Source organism: Pseudophryne corroboree, chromosome 10 (genome assembly GCF_028390025.1).
Source record: "Pseudophryne corroboree isolate aPseCor3 chromosome 10, aPseCor3.hap2, whole genome shotgun sequence".
NCBI classification, from domain to species: domain Eukaryota; kingdom Metazoa; phylum Chordata; class Amphibia; order Anura; family Myobatrachidae; genus Pseudophryne; species Pseudophryne corroboree.
The window spans coordinates 258,335,930-258,358,267 of NC_086453.1; the positions used below are offsets into that span (position 1 = coordinate 258,335,930).

The 22,338-nt window shown below is 45.7% G+C and overlaps 1 protein-coding gene across 1 annotated transcript in view; it reads right to left on the reverse strand.

The window, feature by feature from the left end:
* The window catches only part of LOC134966458 (indolethylamine N-methyltransferase-like), a 250,349-nt gene extending 237,061 nt beyond the window's left edge, over nucleotides 1-13,288 (reverse strand). The window contains exon 1 of the mRNA XM_063943214.1: nucleotides 13,201-13,288. The gene's annotated coding sequence lies outside the window, so the exon portion shown is untranslated. The remainder of the gene's footprint in view (nucleotides 1-13,200) is intronic.
* Between the last annotated feature and the right edge of the window lie 9,050 nt (nucleotides 13,289-22,338).

The following is a 22,338-nucleotide window of genomic DNA, read 5'->3' on the forward strand; positions in this document are numbered from 1 at the left end:
ACGTGACCATGCGGCTAAACTGTAGAGTTAGTGCAGCAGCATTCCTTGTAAGGCGGTCAGGCAGCTGTGTGTTTATTTATTTTTATTTTATTATACATTTTTCTAATTGTACATTTCATCCTGCAAACGCAGAATCGTGGACCTCGAAGAGGCGGAGCCTACATTGAGGGGACGGAGATTGGGAGGTGGTGGGCGGGGTTGTTACAGTAAGCTGGTCTCTCTGCAAATAGTAATGGTGACTGTGCAGTGACATATAACATACAGCACAGCATAGAGTGACCCCACTAAGGCAGCCAGGCACAAAGTCATGTATTGTCACCCAGGGTGCATGTGCTGCTGCTGGCTGCATGATGCATAGTGTGGGCATCTGTCTCCATGGGCCTTGTGTATCCTTGTACAAAGGAATTGTCCCATCTTTATACAGTGAGAAGTCTCCTGAGTTTTTGTGGGAGTTGGATACAATTGGCCGACAGTTATCATATTGATATTCATTATGTCGACATAAAGAACTGTCAACAAACAGTCCCTTGTGATATAGCAGTTTCGTACTTTATACCGGTGACAGCAGTGCCTTTTTCTGGATCACATTGCATTGGCGATGTCTCACCAGTGTTCTGGTGAGTATTTTCCCCATTATCCCTAAACCTTTCCCTAGTAGCTAACCTTAACCTTTACCCAGAGCCGGCCTTAGGTATAGGCAAACTAGGCAAATGCCTAGGGCGTTTGGTATGCTTAGGGGCACCAGCAGCTTCTGCTGATTAAAATGATATGCGGCATGCCTATATTCTGTGTGTGACTGCGGCTGTATCTGCATAAAAAATGCTACGCTGCAGTGTATTGCTGGAAATCACTGTAATGTAGCATTTCGTATGCAGATACAGCCACAGTCGTACACCGTATATAGGCATGCTGCATATCATTTTAATCAGCAGAAGCTGCTTGTGCATCCTAGCCACATAGTAATGCAAATAAGATGCATTTTCATAAACAAAAGGCGCCCGACGTTAGCAGAGCTGCCAGCTGACTCATGCCAGGCATCTCCTTCAGAACTAGCGGCGGTGCTAGGGGGCACCAGCCAAAATATTGCCTAGGGCATCATATTGGTTAGGGCCGGCTCTGCCTTTACCCCTCCACACAGCCTAACCCTAGCCACCACCCCAGTGCCTCACCCCCCCCCCCCCCCACCAGCCTAACCCTAAAACTTTACCGTAGTGCCTACTATATTGGCGTTACGTGTAAAAGGAGCTCTACTGTGTGGCGTAATGTGTATAAGGAGCTCTACTGTGTGGCTTAACCTGTATAAGGGTTATTACTGTGTGGTGTAACGTCTATAAGAAGCACCACTGTGTGGCGTAACGTGTATAAGGAGCACTATTGTGTGGCGTAAAGTGTATAAGGACCATTACAGTGTGTTGTAACGTGTATAAGGAGCTCTACTGTGTTGCGTAACATGTATAAGGAACAGTACTGGGTGGAGTAACGTGTATCAGGAGCACTACTGTGTGGTATAACGTATATTAAGATACTACTGTGTGGCGTAACATGTATAAGAGGCACTACTGTGTGTTGTAATGTGTATAAGAACTACTGTGTGGCATAACGTGTAGAAGGAGCTCTACTATGTGGCGTAATGCGTATAAGAAGCAGTACTGTGTGGCATAACGTGTTTCAGGAGCACTAATGTGTAGCGTAATGTATATAAGGAGTACTACTGTTCAGTGTAATGTAATGTAAATCGGTGTAATGTAATAAGGTTGCACTACTGTGTGGCATAATTTGAATTGAGACCATGCCCTATTTTTTGACACACGTTTTGGATCTTGGGCGGGCTGGGGCAATGCATCTTGTTGCACCTCGGCCCACCATGGTCTTGTTCCGCCACTGCGTAGGTGCATGCGCGAATTTGCCACAGGGCAGCATCATTCACTGAATGTCTGAGGAAACAGTCCCCAGACAAGATCTAATCACAGATGTGCTAAATGTAGCACATCTACAATCACGTACTCTGACATGCGGGTGGATGCCCAGCACAGGGCTGGTCCGCCCTGCATGACTGGCCCTAGCCCCCCCCATCCCCCTCGCACAGGTACAAAACCATTCCACGGTGTCGATGATTTTGTACCTGATGAGTAACTCCCTGCAAACGAAGCTCCTGCACGCTGGCAGTCCGCTACTCGCCACATCCCGGGTCGCAGAGTCTGTGTGCAACACCACGCAGCTGCCTCGGGCCACCCCCCAACGGTCCAGACAGGCCTCCGTTGCCTGGACCGTGGTTCTAAAGCCGGTGGCATGCCCCTTCCCACCACATGACCGCCTCTGCCTGTCAATCAGGCAGAGGCGATCGAAGCCCTGAGATGCTGATAGAATCTCACTGGGCTCCCGGATTGCGCACGCGCAGGGCGCACTCCACAAAGTAATTCAGACTGCGATCGCTGCTGCTGCAGTGATGCAGTCTGAATTACCCCCTAGGCCCGCAGAGACTACATTGCAGAACTTAAGAAAAGCTTTATGCGCAGAGACTGTATTGATAGGCTCCTGATTCCAGGTGTCAAATTTGTGGCCCAAGACTAGTTAACCCTTGCAAAACTACAGCTACTTATTCAAAATAGCAATTTATAAAATGGTGTTTATGCCCACTTTGCCAGTGTATTTCATGCCCAAAACAGCATTGGGCCAAGCAAAATACAAGTGGGTCATATGTAAGTGACCACCCTCTGTTGATTTCAGGTGTCAAATTTGTGGCCCAAGACTAGTTAACCCTTGAAAAACTACAGCTACTTATTCAAAATGGCAAAATATGGTGTGTGTGTGCCCACGTTGCCAGTGTATTTCATGCCCAAAACAGCGTTGGGCCAAACAAAATACAAGTGGGTGATATGTAAGTGACCACCCTCTGTTGATTTCAGGGGTCAAATTTGTGGCCCAAGACTAGTTAACCCTTGAAAAACTACAGCTACTTATTCAAAATGGCAAAATATGGTGTGTGTGTGTGTGCCCACGTTGCCAGTGTATTTCATGCCCAAAACAGCGTTGGGCCAAACAAAATACAAGTGGGTGATATGTAAGTGACCACCCTCTGTTGATTTCAGGGGTCAAATTTGTGGCCCAAGACTAGTTAACCCTTGAAAAACTACAGCTACTTATTCAAAATGGCAAAATATGGTGTGTGTGCCCACTTTGCCAGTGTATTTCATGCCCAAAACAGCGTTGGGCCAAGCAAAATACAAGTGGGTCATATGTAAGTGACCACCCTCTGTTGATTTCAGGTGTCAAATTTGTGGCCCAAGACTAGTTAACCCTTGCTAAACTACAGCTACTTATTCAAAATGGCAAAATATGCTGTGCGTGCCCACTTTGCCAGTGTATTTCATGCCCAAAACAGCGTTGGGCCAAGCAAAATACAACTGCGTCACATGTAAGTGACCACCCTCTGTTGATTTCAGGTGTCAGATTTGTGGCCCAAGACTAGTTAACCCTTGCAAAACTACAGCTACTTATTCAAAATGGTAAATTATGGTGTTTGTGCCCACTTTGCCAGTGTATTTCATGCCCAAAACAGCGTTGGGCCAGGAAAAATACAAGTGGGTCACATGCAAGTGACCAACCGCTGTTGTTTTTGCGGGTCAAATGTGTGGCCCAAGACTGGTTAACCCTTGCAAAACTACAGCTACTTATTCAAAATGGTAAAATATGGTGTGTGTGCCCACTTTGCCAGTGTATTTCATGCCCAAAACAGCGTTGGGCCAAGCAAAATACAACTGCGTCACATGTAAGTGACCACCCTCTGTTGATTTCAGGTGTCAGATTTGTGGCCCAAGACTAGTTAACCCTTGCAAAACTACAGCTACTTATTCAAAATGGTAAATTATGGTGTTTGTGCCCACTTTGCCAGTGTATTTCATGCCCAAAACAGCGTTGGGCCAGGAAAAATACAAGTGGGTCACATGCAAGTGACCAACCGCTGTTGTTTTTGCGGGTCAAATGTGTGGCCCAAGACTGGTTAACCCTTGCAAAACTACAGCTACTTATTCAAAATGGCAAAATATGCTGTGCGTGCCCACTTTGCCAGTGTATTTCATGCCCAAAACAGCGTTGGGCCAAGCAAAATACAACTGCGTCACATGTAAGTGACCACCCTCTGTTGATTTCAGGTGTCAGATTTGTGGCCCAAGACTAGTTAACCCTTGCAAAACTACAGCTACTTATTCAAAATGGTAAATTATGGTGTTTGTGCCCACTTTGCCAGTGTATTTCATGCCCAAAACAGCGTTGGGCCAGGAAAAATACAAGTGGGTCACATGCAAGTGACCAACCGCTGTTGTTTTTGCGGGTCAAATGTGTGGCCCAAGACTGGTTAACCCTTGCTAAACTACAGCTACTTATTCAAAATGGCAAAATATGCTGTGCGTGCCCACTTTGCCAGTGTATTTCATGCCCAAAACAGCGTTGGGCCAAGCAAAATACAACTGCGTCACATGTAAGTGACCACCCTCTGTTGATTTCAGGTGTCAGATTTGTGGCCCAAGACTAGTTAACCCTTGCAAAACTACAGCTACTTATTCAAAATGGTAAATTATGGTGTTTGTGCCCACTTTGCCAGTGTATTTCATGCCCAAAACAGCGTTGGGCCAGGAAAAATACAAGTGGGTCACATGCAAGTGACCAACCGCTGTTGTTTTTGCGGGTCAAATGTGTGGCCCAAGACTGGTTAACCCTTGCAAAACTACAGCTACTTATTCAAAATGGTAAAATATGGTGTGTGTGCCCACTTTGCCAGTGTATTTCATGCCCAAAACAGCGTTGGGCCAGGCAAAATACAACTGCGTCATATGTAAGTGACCACCCTCTGTTGTTTTTGGGGGTCAAATTTGTGACCCAAGACTAGTTAACCCTTGCTAAACTACAGCTACTTATTCAAAATGGTAAAATATGGTGTGTGTGCCCACTTTGCCAGTATATTTCATGCCCAAAACAGCGTTGGGCCAGGCAAAATACAACTGCGTTATATGTAAGTTACCACCCTTTGTTGCTTTTGGGTGTCAAATTTGTGACCCAAGACTAGTTAACCCTTGCTAAACTACAGCTACTTCTTCAAAATGGCAAAATATGGTGCGTGTGCCCACTTTGCCAGTGTATTTCATGCCCAAAACAGCGTTGGGCCAGGCAAAATACAACTGCGTCATATGTAAGTTACCACCCTTTGTTGCTTTTGGGTGTCAAATTTGTGACCCAAGACTAGTTAACCCTTGCTAAACTACAGCTACTTCTTCAAAATGGCAAAATATGGTGCGTGTGCCCACTTTGCCAGTGTATTTCATGCCCAAAACAGCGTTGGGCCAGGCAAAATACAAGTGGGTCATATGTAAGGGAACCTACTCTGTTGATTTCAGGTGTCAAATTTGTTACCCAAGACTCCTTAACCCTTGCAAAACTGAATGATCTGAATAAGAAGCTGGAGTTCGAATAAGAAGTGAATAAGAAGCTAGAGCTTGAATAAGAAGTGAATAAGAAGCTGGCCGAATAAGAAGCTAACTTCAGCATCGTTTACGAGGCTGAAGTTAGCTTCTTATTCGGCAGCTGAGATGAGTTTTTGGCGCGCTCGTTTGGCAACAAGGAGGGGTATATAAGGTATGTTATTGTCACTATTGAATTGTCATGTGTATCCTGATGACGGGTTGAAATAAACCCGAACGTTAAGAAACGATAAGAGGACCGTGTCCAGTATTTATTGCAAGTCCAGTGAGTGCCGTCCTTAGATAGATAGATAGATAGATAGATAGATAGATAGATAGATAGATAGATAGATAGATAGATAGATAGATAGATAGATAGATAGATAGACGGTCTGATCCGGCACTCAGTATAGATAAGGTCTCATGAAGTTACTTGCTCTGGTGCCTTCCCTGGGTCTGTGACCCTGTAATAGCTTGCAAATCAATGGGCGGCACTCTCCAGGCTTTTTCAAATTTCCATAGCGTCCTTTATTCCTACGTTATGTTTCGGGCTCTCGCCCGTCGTCAGGGACAATCATACACAAAATGACATACAAAATTACAAACATTTATACCCTATCTAACATGTGCACAAATTGCTAAACTCACTCACCTGCTCCACGCCGCTCGGTGCAGCCGGGTCCGCGCGCAGGCAACTGACGTCACTGGATCCCGACGTCACCAGGCGGCGCCAAGCTAGGGTTCCATTCATTTTCTGTTGCTTAGCAACCTGACAACATGAAAAAAAATTTTTTGTTACAAACATTTAAAACCATGCTTACATTAAAAGCTGAGCATACTCATTACTAACTGTGTGTCATGACTACATTGCACTCTATTTTAGCATCTATTGAGCTTGATCATCTATAGATATATTTAATGCAGCGCAACTCACTCATAAATTATTAGTTCGCTCCTTACGTCCCTTATAGTATGGCAATCTATTTACTAAAACATGAACCAGTTTCTCATTAATTTTTTTGTGTTAATTTTTTTGTACATATTGTGCATATAGTTGTTGTTACACCCCTATAGATAACATTGTAAACCCAGAGTTTCATTTAACCCTTTTGGGGCCAATGTATTGAGCATAAATATCCACCTACATTCCCGTTTGAGTAGGATTTTAGCTCGATTTCCTCCTCTGGGTAAGGCAGGTATGTGATCAATAATGATGCTTCTTAACGTGGCCATACTATGTTTAGCTGTGGCAAAGTGTCTGGCCACAGGTTGATCACTACTGCCTGTTTCTAATGCTTGTCTTATTGCCATACGGTGCATAGCTGTACGCTCCCGAAACTGCCGCTGAGTTTTGCCCACATAGGACAGCCCACAGGGGCAGGTCAGGAGATATATGACATATGTAGTTGTACATGTGACTGCATGCCTTATCTGGAATTTTTTCCCGGTGTGCGGATGGGAAAAAGTAGGGCTAGCTACCATGGACCTGCATGTTGTACATCCGAGGCACTTAAGCCGCCCGGTTTCCTACTCAAAAAGTGTGTCGGTTTCTTTCTCTCCATGCCTGTAATATCTAATTTAACAATTTTGTCCTTTAAATAACGATTTCTCAAGTAACTGGGCATCAACTTTGAGCCCTGGAGCGATGGCAGTTCTTTGTCAGTACTGACAATGGGCCACCAACTTTTGGCTTTTTTTAGTGAGATTCTCACTGTGTATGTTATAACGATTGGGCCATGGTATTCTTTCCATATGCTGTGTCTGTTTGATCTTAGGTTCTAACAGTGTGGTTCTGCGGATATCCAGTACTCTGGTTTTAATCTGCATAAGCTCATTCCTATTATATCCCCTCTGTCTAGAGAGCTCAACCATAGTGTTGAGTGCTGGTTCCACATGTTCTGGATTTGTTGTAATTATTTTTGCCCTTAATAACTGTGAATAAGGCAGGCTTTTTCTCAATGGTAAAGGATGGAAACTCTCATATTGAAGAAGAGTATTCCTATCTGTGCTTTTTCTGTATAGCGTCGTCATTAGTTCTTTACCCCTGATGTGTATCTCCACATCCAAAAATTGGATGTTGCTGGTACTAGTTTTATATGTAAATCTTACATTACTTGGAGATCTGTTGTGATCATCTAGTAGAATTTTAAGATTCTCCTCAGTACCTATCCAAAAGATTAGTAAATCGTCTATGAATCTGTGGTATATCAATATCTGAGGGTTCAATTGACTCCCAACATTAAATAACGATTTCTCCACTGAGTACATATACGCATTGGCGTACGATGGGGCCACTGAGGATCCCATCGCACAGCCATTGCGTTGTAGAAAGAATTGGCCATTGTAGTAAAAATAATTTTTCGTCAAAGCTAATCTTAGGAGCTGTAACACAAACTGAACTGGTGGACCCTTATATAAGGGACTATTTGATAAAGGTTCCATGACAGCCTGCACACCTGCATCGTGTGGGATGCAGGTGTACAGGCTAGTCACATCTGCACTACACATGACAATTTCATCAACTGGTAGCGTCAAAGAATCCAAAATGGACAATAGCATGTTAGTATCCTTCAGATATGAGGGGATACCCTGAATACATGGATTTAACAATGAGTCCAGGTAAACTGATATTGGTTCAAACAGGGAGCCACATGCCGATATTATCGGCCTCCCTGGGGGGGCTTGCAAGTTCTTATGAATCTTCGGGACCACATAAAAGAGGGGGGTGATGGGGAATTCCACCATTAATGCTTTTTGTAGTTCGACTGATATGATATCCTGTTGTTTAGCTGATGCTAAAATCTCATCCACTTCTCGCTTGTATGTTTCTGTCGGGTCTCGGAATAATCGTTCATATGTGTTACTGTCCCTCAGCTGACGTTCACATTCATTCTTATAGTCAGTCAAGTCCTGAAGAACCACCCCTCCCCCCTTATCCGCCGGGCGGATTATGATGTCCGTTCGTTGCGACAAGGATTTAAGTGCTTGTCTTTCTTCATAGGTGAGATTACAATGTGGTGTCCTTGTATTGGCCACTCGTGCACCTTCATTTTCCAATAATCTGGTGAATGTCTTTATTGAGGGGTTTTGTGTAGTGGGATCAAACTTTGATCTTGGTAAAATCCCCTTCAGTTGTTCCGGTATATCGTCCCCCTTTGGTGCTGTGGTATTTGGTGTTTTTGCAAAGTGGTCCTTTAATCTCAACGTCCTATTTAACTTGTACACATCCAGCTTCCATTGGAATGCATCCATTTTGGCTGTGGGCACAAATGTGAGTCCTTTGGATAACACTCTATTTTCCGTCTCTGTCAGAGGAGTTGAAGACAGGTTAAACACCAAATTTTCTACCGACGTGGTGGCCTCCTGCTTGTGGCACCTCTCGTTCTGCCTCGCCCTCCTTGTCGGCCTCTTCCTTTTGTAGGGGGGGCATATAGTGTAGTTCGGGTCTGCAGCCCTAAAGGGCGGCCATTCTCATTAGTGGGCTGCGGCTCACTGGATTTCTATAGATATAATAGAAATCCAGAGGTCTTAGTTACATACAGTTTGCAAATGTATGATAAGCCACCAGGCCCCGACAAGGCTCCTCTGATGCTGGTGGTCCCTAACTCTAGGACTGGGCCTGGGGTATAGAACCCTACAAACCGGCAAAGGCCAGCTAACCCCAGGGCAGCACAACAGGAGAAGGTCAAGTGTTAGTATGTGTTGATAAAGGAAAACAAAATCTATATACAAAAATTAATATACTAGTGAAAGTGTAATTAAAAGACCAGAAGGATTAATAAATGTGTTAAGGGGGTGCTAAATAAGATCTCACATTGTGCTACCCCAAAGCAGCCCAGCCCCACCAATCCAGGGGGAACTGCATCCCAGACCCGCCCCAGGTACTAATAATAATAATAATAATAATAATAATAATAATAACCCTTCTGGGTAATATAACATAATGCCACATGATAATGGCATCTGAGCAAATGTATCCGAATTGAGAGCTAACTCACCTGAAGATACCCCCGGGATCTCCAAATGGCACTACAGAGACCAGCATACCCTCCAAACACTGGTCCCATCCATGCCCTTCATACTAACAGGGGCCCAAACAAACCAATCATTTCGGCCACAGTAGGGTCGCTGAAATGACTGATTTGTTAAAGTGTGCATATCCTGTTTCTACAACAAAAGGGTGTGTGGGAGAGCCCAATGACAATTCCATCTTGCACCTCTTTTTCTTTTTTGCATTATGTGCTCTTTGGGGCCTAGTTTTTAAAAGTGCCATCCTGTCTGATACTGCAGTGCGAATCCTAGATGAGCCAGGTGTTTGTTCCGCCCACTTGGGTCACTTAACTTAGTCATCCAGCTACCTCATTGCACCTATTTTTCTTCTTTGCATTATGTGCTCTTTGGGTCCTAATTTTTAAAAGTGCCATCCTGTCTGTCTGACACTGCAGTGCCACTCCTAGATGAGCCAGGTGTTTGTGCTGCCCTCGGTCGCTTAGCTTAGTCATCCAGCTACCTCATTGTAAATCTTTTTATTCTTGCATTATGTGCTCTTTAGGGCCTAGTTTCGAAAATTGCCATCCTGTATGACACTGCAGTGCCACTCCTAGATGGACCAGGTGTTTATGCGTCCCACTTGGGTCGCTTAGCTTAGTCATCCAGCTATCTTGGTGCAACCTTTTGGCCTAAAAACAATATTGTGAGGTGTTCTGAATAGATTGGAAATTAATGGTTAATAACACCGTAGGATCAAAATTACCCCCAAATTCTGTGATTTTAGCTGTTTTTGTGTTTTTTTCAAAAATCATCCAGCTCTAAAACCAAAACCCGAAAGGGTGGTTTTGGCAAAACCAATCCAGATCCAAAACAAGAGAGGGTAACCAGATCCAAAACCAAAACACGAAAAGTGCCCACCGCACATCTCTAATTTAAATATAAAGAGGATATGTTACACAACTCGGAATAGCTCAGTCACGCCAGGGGTCTTGCAACGTATGGCGTATGAGCACGTCTGTAGCCTGCATTCTATAGACGATATAAAAATACCTTGCTGAACATTTTTACACTTTTGTCTGAGTAAATGCAGAAACAATTTATACAGATAATATCAGTACATTTAGGGGTCTATTTATTAAAATTATTCTTACTAAATAATGTGAAAAAGGGTGTTTTCACCAGAGGTGTAACTCTGGGAGGCAATGAAGTCGGCTGCCACCGGGCTCCTGCCCTGAAGGGGGCACCACTCCTCAGGGATGTTGGGGACTTGAGTCCCAGCAGGCATTTGTAGCGATGGAGAGATAGAGCCACTGACATACCTTAGTAGTGCAAGCGGTCTCACTCTTTTGTGCACATCTGCCCCCTTCCCCCGGCAAGTACTACAGTCACCTGCTGCTGGCCGGTGGCTGCCGCTGTGCAGGGAGGATGGGTGCCTCTGCTGGAGGTTTCTAGCTCCAAAGTCTCCTCTGTGTGTTCTGCTGCTGCCTGTCCCTCCTCAGACCCTGCCCATCGAATACACCCTGACGGCTCCCATCACAAACACCCAGACCCCAAAGTACAGGCTGGGTGTTAGTGAGTGAGTGTGTGTGTGTGTTTCTAAGGGGGGGGGGGGCACCAACATTTATCTTGCCTCCAGGCGGGAGAAAGGTATTCCTTGCTTAGGGCACACTCAGAAACGGATACACTAATATTTACTTAAAATCAACGGCCCAAGGGGAGATGACCAATAGTAGATTAAAATATAATAAATCAATAAAAGTTATATTTTAATCTACTATTGGTCATCTCCCCTTGGGGCGTTGACTTTAAGTAGATATTAGTGTATCCGTTTCTGAGCGTGCCCTAAGCAAGGAATACCTTTCTCTCTCTTTAGTTATACTATATGTTGAACTTTATTACAGGAGCACCCCCCGATAATAATATTGTGATTCCCATTTAATGATAAGCGGGGAAAGAACAAGTACACATAATCCATTTAGTCTGTGCGACAATCTTCTTTTTTTTCGTCGCACCTGCGACGAACTTACGCCACTGGTTTTCACACCCTTGTCACATTACTTTTGTATCACCTGAATGTATTAAAGGGCATTTGGAGCAGTTTTCATGAAAAACTGCTCCAAACCCTTTAATTCACTTTTTTTTAGTAACCCACATTGCATTCCCCATACTTATAATGGGAAATGCGACGTGGCCAAATTTACTAAAAAAAAAGTGAAAAAATACCGCAGTGTGCCCTGTGATAATCTCACCAGCTCAGGCTGGCGAGTTCACAGGGCAGCACTGCGATGTGCACCCTTTTGCCCAGCTTTCTCTGCTCCTGGCAGAGAAGGCTGAGTGGGGACCCGGCAGAGTGATCAGTTATGTGTGTCCGATGGACACACAAGCTGATCGCAGTGTAAAAATAAATAAAAAAATATAAAAAAAACCCCAAAAACATACTCACCTGTCCAGGGAGCTGGTGTCCGCTGCTCCGGTGAGCGCTGCCGGGTGCCGGGTCCCAGATATGCTGCACTGTGACCCGGTGCAGTAAAGTGATGCTGCAAAATGGCAGTGCACTTTACAGCACCGGGGGTCACAGCGCAGGAGAAGGACCCAGTGCCCGGCAGCCTCCTGAAGCAGTGTGGACCGGCTCCATGGACAGGTGAGTATATTGATCTTCTCGGGGGGGGGGGGGCTCCGTGGCGTGTTGGGGTAGTCACGATGGGGGTGGTCGACCGGGATGGCGGCGGTAGCGGGGATGTCGGGGGGGGGGGGGGGCGGCACATGCGCAGAAGGACATTGGGGTATTTTTTACAAAAAATACCCAGATGATGCTGCGAAGATGCATCGCAGGGACAGAGATTTACCGCAAGCTCTGTTCCTGCATGCGATAATTGATACATACCTGCAATGTAATCAATTATCGCAGTGCGAGTTGGGGCGATTTTATCACCTGTCATTCGCATCCTGGATGCGGATGGTGATAAATAGGCCCCTTAGACTCTTATTATCCCAGTTGTGAAACTACAGCAAACATCAGAAAGCAGCATTTGTCAATCTAACAAGGCTCGTGGCTTATCATGTGCAGACCGAGTGCTGCAGTTAGTCAACCAAAAAGTACGAAACACAAATAGGAACGTGTTAAACTTTCTATTCACTTCAACATACATGACCTGATTTAACCTTACATTTTTTCCTTAGAGACAAACATGTCACTGAGATTTTCCAAAGCTTGGAGAGAGATAAAGTGGAGAGAGAAAAAGTACCATCCAATCAGCTTCTAATGGTCATTTTGGTAATTTTTAAGCACAGCCTTAAAAATGATTGCTAGAAGCTGATTGATTAGTACTTTATCTCTCTCCACTTTATCCTGCTCCATGCTTTGATAAATCGCTCCCACAGAGTGGCATATTATTGGCTTAAAATATATCATGTCATCAACTTTGCATATCAGAAACAAATAAGAATGAATCAACAATAGCACAGGAAAGTCACAAGAAAGTTTACCATTGACATCACACAATACAGACACTCATACCAGAGGTAAGAAATAATGAATGCCTTGAACTAATATGTCATGAACTTTTTGGAAATTTACTAAGTTGGTCTAGCTGCATTGTGTGTTTCCAAAATAATAATAGAAAAAAACAATTATAGACTATTATAGACCTATAAAGCAATGCATTATCTGAACTCAAAACACTGAATGAGTGCGAACTAGATCAGCTTACTGTCTACCAGCATTTTCTGAAAGCATGCAAGTATTATTTTATCATACCGCCCAACATGACCCTCCGCAGGAGGGACAGCATGCTCTGCTTCTGCCCTTTTTTCTTAATGTATGATTGTCTGCACCTGTGTTGAACAGGTTAATGGATAAGAAAAGTGTTTCAGCACAGGTGATGGCAATCATAAATTAAGAGGGAAATCCAGAAGCAGAGCATTCTGTCCCTCCTGGAGAGGGTCATGTTGGGAGGTATGATTTATTGCAGTGGTTTCCAAAGGCAAACGAACAGTCCAGGCTATGCCTGCATAGGCACAGGTTATCACATTTGTACCTCTCTGTGCACAAGCAGGGATAACCCTAAAACTTGGACTGTTGAGGTGCCTTGAGGACCAGATTTGGGAACCATTACACTATACCAGTGGTTCCCAACCTTGGTCCTAAAGTACCCCCAACAGTTCATGTTTTCCAGGTCACTTAGCAGTTGAACAGGTGTATTCATTACTCACTGACATATTTCAAAAGACCCACAGGTGGAGCAAATGAATTCACTTGAACTCCTGAGAGGAAACCTGGAAAACATGAACTATTGGGGGTACTGGAGGACCGAGGTTGGACACCACTGCACTATAATAAGAATGAAAGGTTATTTTATTTCTTTCTACTACAGCAGAGGTTCTCAAACTCGGTCCTCAGGACCCCACACAGTGCATGTTTTGCAGGTCTCCTCACAGAATCGCAAGTGAAATAATTAGCTCCACCTGTGGACCTTTTAAAATGTGTCAGTGAGTAATTAATACACCTGTGCACCTGCTGGGTTACCTGCAAAACATGCACTGTGTGGGGTCCTGAGGACCGAGTTTGAGAACCTCTGTACTACAGTATTACACAGGTTCTCAAACTCGGTCCACAGGACCACAAACAGTTCATAGTTTTCAGGTCTCCTCACAGAATCACAAGTGTAATAATGAGCTCCACCTGTGGATGTTTTAAAATGTATCAGTGAGCAATGACTATTAGAAAAGTGGCAGCACTTACTTAAATGATAAACTGATACCACAGTATAGCTTCCATAGTCTGTACAAGTCTTTAAACACATATATATTTTTTAATGATATCATGGCTTTCTTCTTGTTTTCAAAGCTACTAACTGTATAAAAAATGTATTTAATATCACAAAAATGGTGCCCGAGCTGCTGAGTACCAGTAGAACAAAAGTATCAGTACATGTACTGTATTGTTACATTGTACTAGTATGATTGGACCACAGTTTTAGAATAACTCAGTATGGGTCATTAATGAAAATACAAAAGTGCTAAACTGAAGCACAAATCTTCTGTGTCATCATGCAGCTACTTGTTACAGGTAAGAACTAGGGATGAGCGGGTTCGGTTCTCATAGAACCGAACCCCCGCAAACTTCATGCTCTGAGCCCGGTTCCGAGCCCGGAACCAGAACGAGGCAAAACGTCATCATCCCGCTGTCGGATTCTCGCGGGTTTTGGATTCCATATAAACAGCAGCGTGTTGCCGCCATTTTCACTCCAGTCCTGGACGTGTCTCCTCAGTGTCTGTGCGGGAAAGTGGCGTGGCGTGTGGGGTGGCGACCTGCTCTTTTGTATCATTCCATTGGTGCTGTCTTGTGCTGCATCAGTCCTGTGGTGGTGTCTTGTGCTGCATCAGTCCAGTTACAGTAGTGGTGTCCTGTGCTGCCATAAGTCCAGTGCTGCTGTATAAGTCCAGTCCAGTGGTGCTGTCTTGTGCTGCATCAGTCCAGTGGTGGTGTCTTGTGCTGCATCAGTCCAGTGGTGGTGTCTTGTGCTGCATCAGTCCAGTGGTGGTGTCTTGTGCTGCATCAGTCCAGTGGTGGTGTCTTGTGCTGCATCAGTCCAGTCACTCCACTGGTGGTGTCCTGTGCTGCCATAAGTCCAGTGGTGCTGTACAAGTCCAGTCCAGTGGTGCTGTCTTGTGCCGCATCAGTCCAGTTACTCCAATGGTGGTGTCCTGTGCTGCCATAAGTCCAGTGGTGCTGTCCTGTGCTGTATATTATTTACTCCAAATAAAGGGGTTATTAATATTTAATCCAAATAATTTTTACAGGGTTTTCCCTGTCTGGTGTAGGGGTACGCTGACGTGAGCTGCATATTATTATAATAACTCCAAATAGAAGGGTTATTATTATCCAAATAATTTTTACAGGGTTTGCCCTGTGTGGTTTAGGGGTACGCTCGCCTGTGCTGCATATTATTATAATAGCTCCTAATAAAAGGGTTGTTATTATTATTATTATTCCAAATACTTTTTGCAGGGTTTGCCCTGTGTGTGTGGTTTAGGAGTATGCTCGCCTGTGCTGCATATTATTATAATAGCTCCAAATTATAGAGTTATTATTAACCAAATAATTTTTATTGTTCTATAACTCCAGAAAAATAATGGAGAACAAAAATTTGGAGGATAAAAAAGGGAAAGATCAAGAACCACTTCCTCCTACTGCTGCTGCTGCCGCTGCTGTTGTTGCTGCTGGGAGTCGATCTACATCCCAGAGGGGAAGTCTTGTAATATTTCAACTAAGCAAATGACTGTCCAGCAGTCCTTTTGCGAGGAAGATGAAATATGACAGGAGTCATCCTGTTGCAAAGCGGATAACTGAGGCCTTGACAGCTATGTTGGTGTTAGACGTGCATCCGGTATCCACCATTAGTGCAGTGGGATTTAGACAATTGATGGAGGTAATGTGTCTCCGGTACCAAATCCCATCTAGATTCCACTTCACTAGGAAAGCGATTCTCGGACTGTACAGGGACATTAAGAAAGGTGTCCTCACTGTCCTGAAAAATGCGGTTGTACCTAGTGTCCACTTAACCATGGACATGTGGACAAATAGGGCAGGGCAAACTAAGGACTACATGACTGTGACAGCCCACTGGGTAGATGTATTGCCTCCCACAGCAACAACAGCAGCGGCACCAGTAGCAGCATCTCACAAACGCCAGCTCATTCCTAGGCAGACTACGCTGTGCATCACCGGTTTCCATAAGAGTCACACCACTGGCAACCGTCTGAGCAAATTCCAGCATGTCCCATGTTTTGCACAAACTAATTTGGTGGTGCAGAATTTTTTTTAAAATTACAGGGGTGTGCAGGAGATGCTGTCGGTGGCTCAAAAAATTGCGGGCCACTTTCGACATTCAGCCACTGCATGCCACTTTTAGATGGGCCAGGTGTTTGTGTCGCCCACTTGGGTCGCTTATTGTACCTTAGTCATCCAGCTACCTCATTGCACCTCTTTATCTTCTTTGCATTATGTGCTCTTTGGGTCCTAGTTTTTAAAAGTGCCATTCTGTCTGTCACTGCAGTGCCACTCCTAGATGGGCCAGGTGTTTGTGCCGCCCACTTGGGTTGCTTAGCTTTGTCATCCAGCTACCTCATTGCACCTCTTTTTCTTCTTTGCATTATATACTCTTTAGGGCCTAGTTTTTAAAACTGCCATCTTGTCTGATACTGCAGTACCACTCCTAGATGGGCCAGGTGTTTGTGCCTCCCACTTGGGTCGCTTAGATTACCTTTTGGCCTAAAAAGAATATTTTGAGGTGTGAGGTATTTAGAATAGACTGGAAATGAGTGGAAATGAATGTTATTGAGGTTAATAATACCGTAGGATCAAAATTACCACCAAATTCTGTGATTTTAGCTGTTTTTGTTTTTTTCAAAAATAATCCAGATCCAAAACTAAAACCAAAACCTGAAAGTGTGGTTTTGGCAAAACCAATCCAGATCCAAAACACGAGCGGGGATCCAGATTCAAAACCAAAACACAAAACATGAAAAGTGCCCGCCGCACATCTCTAGTAATAGGGAGTAATTCATAACCTGATCACTAGACTGTGTTTTCGTACAGCGGGCGATCAGGGCTAAACTGTCCATGTATATGCACAGCAATGCGCAGGCGCGTCACACGGGTAGAAAGCGGATCGCCACTCAGCGATGGGTTTGTGCGAAGAATCCATTCGCCCGGGCGATCGGAAGGAGATTGACAAGCAGAGGGCGTCTGTGGGTGGTAACTGACCGTTTTCTGGGAGTGTTTGGAAAAACGCAGGCATGTGCAAGCATTTGTAGGGAGGGCTCCCTGACATCAATTCCGGTCCCGGACAGGCTAAAATGTTGAAAAAAAAGCTGAGTAAGTCTTCGACTACTCAGAGACTGCACAAAATCAGTTTCTACAGCTCTGTTACACATGTATTCGCACACTTACACAGAAAAACATACACTCCCACCTGTAGGTGGCAACTATCTGATCACAACATTGGGGGTAATTCCAAGTTGATCACAGCAGGAAATTTTTTAGCAGTTGGGTAAAACCATGTGCACTGCAGTCAGTGGCGTAACTACTGCCCCCGCAGTCCTCGCGGTGGCTTGGGGGCGAGGGGCTGCGGGGGCGCCACTGATTACAGCAGACTGACATGCGGACGAGCGCCCGCATGTCAGACTGCTTTCTCCTTCCCGCCGCCGCTTGTTGGAGGGACACGGACGGCACAGCGTGTGCCTCTCCTGTGTCCCTCCTGCATCATCTCCGGCGGCCGCGGGTCTAATAGGGGGAAGTGCGTCCGTGAGCTCTAATTGGCTCACGGACGGCACTTCCCCCTATTAGACCCGCGGCCGCCGGAGATGATGCAGCAGGAGGGACACAGGAGAGGCGATCTGTGCCCTCCGTGTCCCTCCAATAAGCGGCGGCGGCGACGGCGGCACTGGGAGGAATATCTGGCACTGGGGCATATATGGCACTGGGGGGGAGATGTCTGGCACTAGGGGGGATATCTGGCACTGGGGCATATATGGCACTGGGGGGGATGTCTGGCACTGGGGGGGATATCTGGCACTGGGGGGGGATGTCTGGCACTGGGGCATATATGGCACTGGGGGGGGGGATGTCTGGCACTGGGGGGGATATCTGGCACTGGGGGGGGGGGATGTCTGGCACTGGGGCATATATGGCACTGGGGGGGAGATGTCTGGCACTAGCGGGGATATCTGGCACTGGGGCATATATGGCACTGGGGGGGGATATCTGGCACCGGGGGGGGGGGGGATGTCTGGCACTGGGGGGGATATCTGGCACTGGGGGGGGGGTGTCTGGCACTGGGGCATATATGGCACTGGGGGGGATGTCTGGCACTGGGGCATATATGGCACTGGGGGGGGATGTCTGGCACTGGGGCATATATGGCACTGGGGGGGGGATGTCTGGCACTGGGGGGGGATGTCTGGCACTAGGGGGGATATCTGGCACTGGGGGAATATCTGGCACTGGGGGCATATGTGGCACTGGGGGGGAATATATGGCACTGGCGGCATATCTGGCACGGGGGGAATATCTGGCACTGGGGGCATATGTGGCACTGGGGGGGAATATCTGGCACTGGGGGCATATGTGGCACTGGGGGGGGGGGTATATGTGTACCTGGCACATGGGGGGGCTATATTTGGCACCGGGGGCATGTGAGTACCTGGCACCGTGGGGGAATATCTGGCACTGGGGTCATATGTGGCACTGGGAGCACAGCCCTAGCAACAAGGACTACCTCCTAGCAACGAGCATGACACCCAGTGCATGAAACACCTGACAACGAGCATGACACCCAGTGCATGAAACACCTGGCAACGAGCATGACACCCAGTGCATGAAACCCCTGACAACGAGAAGGTAATTGAAAAGTAATTAGAAGCCTTACTGTAGGACTTAATGTGTAATGGGCATTACGGTGTGTGGCATAATGTATCACGGACATTGCGGTGTGTGTCATAATGTGTCACAGGCATTACGGTGTATGGTATACTATATCGCGGGCATTGTGATATGTGGTATAATGTCTCAGGGTCATTGCAGTGTGTGGCATAATGTATCACGGACATTGCGGTGTGTGTCAATGTGTCAGGCATTACGGTGTGTGGTATACTATATCACGGGCATTGTGGTATGTGGTATAATGTCTCAGGGTCATTGCAGTGTGGCATAATACATAACGGGCATTGCGGTGTGTGGCATAGGGTATAACGGGCAGGGCATTGCGGTATGTGTCACAGGCATTACGGTGTATGGTATACTATATCACGGGCATTGTGGTATAATGTCTCAAGGTCATTGCGGTGTGTGTCATAATGTGTCACAGGCATTGTATGTGCTATAATGTATCAGGGGCATTGCAGTGTATAGCATAATGTATAACGGGCATTGCGATTCCTGTCATAATGTGTCGGGGGCATTACGGTGTGTGGCATAATGTGTCACAGGCATTACGGTGTGTGGCATAATGTGTCACAGGCATTACGGTGTGTGGCATAATGTGTCGGGGGCATTATGGTGTGTGGCATAATGTGTCATGTGCATTATTGTGTGTGGAATAATGTCTAAGGGCCATTGCAGTATGTGGCATAATGTATACTGGGCATTACTATAAGGAGGAAAAATGACAAATAATGTAAGGGGCATGAATCAGGATTATTTTTCTTTCCTGTGGTGGCTAACGTCTGGGCGTGCAGGTTGCAAAACTGGGGTATAAGGTAGTCTTTTCCTGCAATACCACGCCCCTTTATGAGAAACCACGCCCATTCCAACAAAACCACGCCCCTATTTTTGCAGCGCGCGCCTTCGGCGCGCGCATATTTATCCCTTTCTTGCTCCCAATTATGCGGCGGGTGGGGGTGGGGGGGGGGGGCGCCAAAGAATTTTTTGGCTTGGGGGAGAAAAATTTCTAGTTACGCCACTGACTGCAGTGGAGGCAGATATAACATGTGCAGAGAGAGTTAGATTTGGGTGGGTTATTTTATTTCTGTGCAGGGTAAATACTGGCTGCTTTATTTTTACTAGAGATGAGCGGGTTCGGTTTCTCTGAATCCGAACCCGCCAGAACTTCATGTTTTTTTTCACGGGTCCGAGCGACTCGGATCTTCCCGCCTTGCTCGGTTAACCCGAGCGCGCCCGAACGTCATCATGACGCTGTCGGATTCTCGCGAGGCTCGGATTCTATCGCGAGACTCGGATTCTATATAAGGAGCCGCGCGTCGCCGCCATTTTCACACGTGCATTGAGATTGATAGGGAGAGGACGTGGCTGGCGTCCTCTCCGTTTAGAATAGATTAGAGAGACACTTGATTTACTAATTTTGGGGAGCATTAGGAGTACTCAGTACAGTGCAGAGTTTTGCTGATAGTGACCACCAGTTTTATTTATAATCCGTTCTCTGCCTGAAAAAAGCGATACACAGCACACAGTGACTCAGTCACATACCATATCTGTGTGCACTGCTCAGGCTCAGGCCAGTGTGCTGCATCATCTATTATCTATATATAATATTATATATATCTGTCTGACTGCTCAGCTCACACAGCTTATAATTGTGGGGGAGACTGGGGAGCACTACTGCAGTGCCAGTTATAGGTTATAGCAGGAGCCAGGAGTACATAATATATTATATAGTGAGTGACCACCAGACACACAGTGCAGTTTATTTAATATATCCGTTCTCTGCCTGAAAAAAGCGATACACACAGTGACTCAGTCAGTCACATACCATATCTGTGTGCACTGCTCAGGCTCTGGCCAGTGTGCTGCATCATCTATATATATTATATATCTGTCTGACTGCTCAGCTCACACAGCTTATAATTGTGGGGGAGACTGGGGAGCACTACTGCAGTGCCAGTTATAGGTTATAGCAGGAGCCAGGAGTACATAATATTATATTAAAATTAAACAGTGCACACTTTTGCTGCAGGAGTGCCACTGCCAGTGTGACTAGTGACCAGTGACCTGACCACCAGTATATATAATATTAGTAGTATACTATCTCTTTATCAACCAGTCTATATTAGCAGCAGACACAGTACAGTGCGGTAGTTCACGGCTGTGGCTACCTCTGTGTCGGCACTCGGCAGCCCGTCCATAATTGTATATACCACCTAACCGTGGTTTTTTTTTCTTTCTTTATACATACATACTAGTTACGAGTATACTATCTCTTTATCAACCAGTCTATATTAGCAGCAGACACAGTACAGTGCGGTAGTTCACGGCTGTGGCTACCTCTGTGTCGGCACTCGGCAGCCCGTCCATAATTGTATATACCACCTAACCGTGTTTTTTTTTTCTTTCTTTATACATACATACTAGTTACGAGTATACTATCTCTTTATCAACCAGTCTATATATTAGCAGCAGACACAGTACAGTGCGGTAGTTCACGGCTGTGGCTACCTCTGTGTCGGCACTCGGCAGCCCGTCCATAATTGTATATACCACCTAACCGTGGTTTTTTTTTCTTTCTTTATACATACATACTAGTTACGAGTATACTATCTCTTTATCAACCAGTCTATATATTAGCAGCAGACACAGTACAGTGCGGTAGTTCACGGCTGTGGCTACCTCTGTGTCGGCACTCGGCAGCCCGTCCATAATTGTATACTAGTATCCAATCCATCCATCTCCATTGTTTACCTGAGGTGCCTTTTAGTTGTGCCTATTAAAATATGGAGAACAAAAATGTTGAGGTTCCAAAATTAGGGAAAGATCAAGATCCACTTCCACCTCGTGCTGAAGCTGCTGCCACTAGTCATGGCCGAGACGATGAAATGCCAGCAACGTCGTCTGCCAAGGCCGATGCCCAATGTCATAGTACAGAGCATGTCAAATCCAAAACACCAAATATCAGTAAAAAAAGGACTCCAAAACCTAAAATAAAATTGTCGGAGGAGAAGCGTAAACTTGCCAATATGCCATTTACCACACGGAGTGGCAAGGAACGGCTGAGGCCCTGGCCTATGTTCATGGCTAGTGGTTCAGCTTCACATGAGGATGGAAGCACTCAGCCTCTCGCTAGAAAAATGAAAAGACTCAAGCTGGCAAAAGCAGCACAGCAAAGAACTGTGCATTCTTCGAAATCCCAAATCCACAAGGAGAGTCCAATTGTGTCGGTTGCGATGCCTGACCTTCCCAACACTGGACGTGAAGAGCATGCGCCTTCCACCATTTGCACGCCCCCTGCAAGTGCTGGAAGGAGCACCCGCAGTCCAGTTCCTGATAGTCAGATTGAAGATGTCAGTGTTGAAGTACACCAGGATGAGGAGGATATGGGTGTTGCTGGCGCTGGGGAGGAAATTGACCAGGAGGATTCTGATGGTGAGGTGGTTTGTTTAA